The following is a 3,784-nucleotide window of genomic DNA, read 5'->3' as shown; positions in this document are numbered from 1 at the left end:
ATCCTACCCATTCTCTTTAATTTCTGCTATTTACTTTTATGAGCAAATCCCCCATTCTCATTTACAATTCTGCAATTTATTTTCAGTCATTTACTTCCAGTCCTTTAATTCTAGCATTTACTTTTCTGTTATTTACATTCCCGCCATTTTACTTTCTGCAACTCTCAACCCAAATTCTGGATTCGCTCAACTAGAACATTCTTCTAATTAAAGTTGCTTGATCAATCAATCCCTATGGGATTCGACCTCACTCTATTGTGAGTTTTTACTTGACGACAAATTCGGTACACTTGCCGAAGGGAGATTTGTTGAGAGACAAGTTTTCCGTGCATCAAGTTTATGGTGCCATTGCCGGGGATTGATTGTGCATCAACAATGATTAGATTGAAAGATCACTAGACTGAGCATTTTATTTTGTGAATTTCATTTTTCTGTTTGAGTAATTTACTTTTTGTTTTAGTTAAACTTCTTCCCTTCCCCCTCTACTCTTTTGTTTTTCTTTGTTATTTTCAATTTTGTTTGCTAACCCACTAACTGTTTGATATATTGTATCACCCACAACTAATAGCAATTCTGACACAAATACTGTCTGCACCTATTTTCTTGCTTGTACTTGTTGGTTGTATGACAGGGAGAAGAAGCGGGGCTTCAACTTCCTTTGATTCTGAACCTGAGAGAACCTTCCTTAGACTAAGGAGGGAGGCAAAAGAAAAACGTGTAGTTGGTGCTGAAGAAGAGGAGGAACACTTTGAGGAATACTTTGAACCAAACATGGAAGAAAACATGGAAAATCATCATGAAGAAGAGACTCACAACCACGGCAGAGGAGGTGGAGCAATTCATGCTGGGGAGGATAGAAGAGTTTTGGGCTCTTACATTAATCCAAACCCAGGCAATTGTGGAAGTAGCATCCAAAAGCCAACAATCCATGCCAACAACATTGAACTTAAACCACAGCTCATCACCCTTGTTCAGAACAACTGTTCGTTTGGAGGAGGTGTTCAAGAAGACCCCAATCAACATTTGACCACCTTCCTGAGAATATGTGACACAGTGAAATCTAATGGTGTTCATCCTGACGCCTATAGACAAATCTTATTTCCTTTCTTACTCAGGGACAAGGCAGCCAAGTGGCTGGAATCTTTCCCAAGGGAGAGCTTGACAACTTGGGAGGATGTGGTGAACAAATTCTTAGCAAGATTCTACCCTCCTCAACGAATCAATAGGCTGAGAGCTGAGGTTCAAACTTTTAGGCAACAAGATGGTGAGACCCTGTATGAAGCATGGGAGAGGTTCAAGGACTTAACAAGGAGGTGTCCACCTGACATGTTCAACGAATGGGTCCAGCTGCACATTTTCTATGAAGGGCTCTCTTATGAGTCAAAGAAGGCCGTAGACCATTCATCTGGAGGATCCTTGAACAAGAAGAAGACCATTGAGGAGGCCATAGATGTTATTGAAACAGTAGCAGAAAATGACTACTTCTATGCTTCCGAAAGAGGGAACACAAGAGGAGTGATGGAGTTAAATAATGTAGATGCTCTGTTGGCCCAAAACAAGCTCATTACCCAGCAGTTGGCTGACCTCACCAAGAAGATGGAGAGGAACCAAGTAGCAGCAATCTCATCTTCATCAACAATCCAAGAAGGAGTGAATGAAGAAGTAGAGGGGAGTCAGGAGCAAGCCAACTACATTGGGAATTCACCAAGAAAAAACTATGATCCATACTCCAAGACTTACAACCCTGGATGGAGAAACCACCCAAACTTTGGGTGGGGAAGTGAGCAAGATCAAAACCAAGACCAGAGACGTTACAACTCCAACAACAATGCAGCCCACCAGCAATTCACCCAGAGGACATCTCAACACCTCGACAATAACACGTCTCCACACACTTATCAAAACCAAAACAGCACATGTGCTCTGAATCACTCATCAATTGATGACAAGCTTTCTAAGATTGAATCCTTACTTGAAGGAATATGCCAAGAGATTCAAGAAAATAAGGTGTTCAAAGAGGAGGTGCGAGCCAATATTAAGAACCAGGGAGAGACCATAAGGAAGCTGGAATTCCAGGTGGGATATTTAGCTGAGAAGATCCCCAAACCTACTGATAGCTTCCCAAGTGACACGGAGAAGAACCCCAAAGGAGAAGCAAAGAAAGTAAGATGGGAAAATTGCAAAATGGTCACTAAGAGTGATCAAGAGACTGAAGACAAGCAAGGCAAACTTTGCAAACAACCTGAAGACAACTCAACAAAGGACGAGGATAGAAATCACCAAGGACCAGAAATTTCACAACAAGAGTTGCTGAAGCTCTATGCTCCCTTCCCTCAACTGCTCAATGGTGCTGTGGGAAAGAGAATATACTCAAGGTTCCTAGACTTGTTTGCATCTCTGCATGTAAACATACCATTCATCAAGGCAATTCAACAAATGCCTGCATTCATCAAGTATATGAAGGAACTTCTTCCTAGGAAAAGCTCACTCAAAGGAGGCCAGACTATAGTGATGAACAAGGAATGTAGTGCCCTTATTCAACCTGAGCTGCCTACGAAAAGAAGAGACCCAGGGAGTTTTCACATCCCTTATGCCATAGGTGAAACTATGTTCGATAGAGCACTATGTGATTTGGGGGCCAGCATCAACTTATTGCCTTTATCCCTGGTGAAGAGGCTGCAGATTAATGAGATAATGCCCACAGATGTAATCATCAGACTGGCTGACAAAACTCAAAAGCAAGCAATAAGAGTGGTGGAAAATGTGTTGCTAAAGGTTGGGAAGTACTTTCTCCCAACAGACTTTGTCATTCTGGACATGGAAGAGAGTCACACTCACCCAATCATATTGGGAAGACCATTCCTAGCTACGGCCAAAGCACTTATCGATGTAGAGAAAGGGGAGCTAATATTGAGAATCCATGATGAACGACTCAGCTTCAATGTCTTCAAACACTCACAAGAAACAGATCAAGAGGACAAGGAACTAAGCACAAACGATAAGGAGACACTGAAGGAGGAGACAAGCATTGAAGCACAGCCAGTTCATTCTGAAACCCCCTCAATTGATAAACAAGGAAAACAGCAATTGCCACAGCTCAAAGAAAAGTTGGAGGAACCCAAACCTCTAGAGGCAGGTGAAGACAGCATCACAACTCCTTGGAGAAAAGAGGTCACCAAGGGGAAGGCAACCTCAAAAGAAATAAAGAAGAAGGTACCAAGGAGATGGAGGAACAAGAAAATCCCTACGAAAGATTTCTCTCCAGGGGATAGAGTTGTCTCAGCTTACTTCCCAGATATTCCCCCTAATCTCCCTACTGTACCATCTCAATTACCTAAGGTCTTCACTATCAACAGAGTTCTTTCCCTGGAACATGTGGAGATCATTGATCCAACCAATGGATACAAGTCCACAGCAAGAGGGGAGAACTTTAATCACTACCAACCACCATGATGAAGGAAAAACGTCAAGCTAGTGACGCTAAAGAAGCGCTTCATGGGAGGCAACCCATGTTTTATATGCTTTCAGATGATAATGAATAAGTCAATCTTTATGAGCTTCAATCCAAACTTGACAAACAATTGGTGAAAATCTTCTTATGCAGAATATAGTGAGGAACAAGTTTGGTGTTCAAAGCAAATCAAGACGCATGCTAGTCTTGGGAGCTTTAAACACAAAACTTTCATCACATTACTCCAAACTAAGTTTGGTGTCACCTCATGGTGCCACCAAAATGCATATAAGGACCCACCAATAGTTAGTTAGTTAGTTGGAATTCATAAAT

At 41.8% G+C, this 3,784-nt stretch overlaps 1 non-coding gene across 1 annotated transcript; it reads right to left on the bottom strand.

Moving 5' to 3' along the window:
- Positions 1–1,224: 1,224 nt before the first annotated feature.
- Positions 1,225–1,328, bottom strand: LOC112753659 (small nucleolar RNA R71). Its single transcript, XR_003178033.1, has one exon. It is a non-coding gene; the product is annotated as a small nucleolar RNA R71 (small nucleolar RNA).
- Between the last annotated feature and the right edge of the window lie 2,456 nt (positions 1,329–3,784).

The sequence above is a fragment of the Arachis hypogaea genome, chromosome 15 (genome assembly GCF_003086295.3).
Source record: "Arachis hypogaea cultivar Tifrunner chromosome 15, arahy.Tifrunner.gnm2.J5K5, whole genome shotgun sequence".
Taxonomy (NCBI): Eukaryota; Viridiplantae; Streptophyta; class Magnoliopsida; order Fabales; family Fabaceae; genus Arachis; species Arachis hypogaea.
The sequence above is the reverse complement of the archived record's forward strand: the minus strand, read 5'-3'. Positions and strand labels throughout refer to the sequence as shown.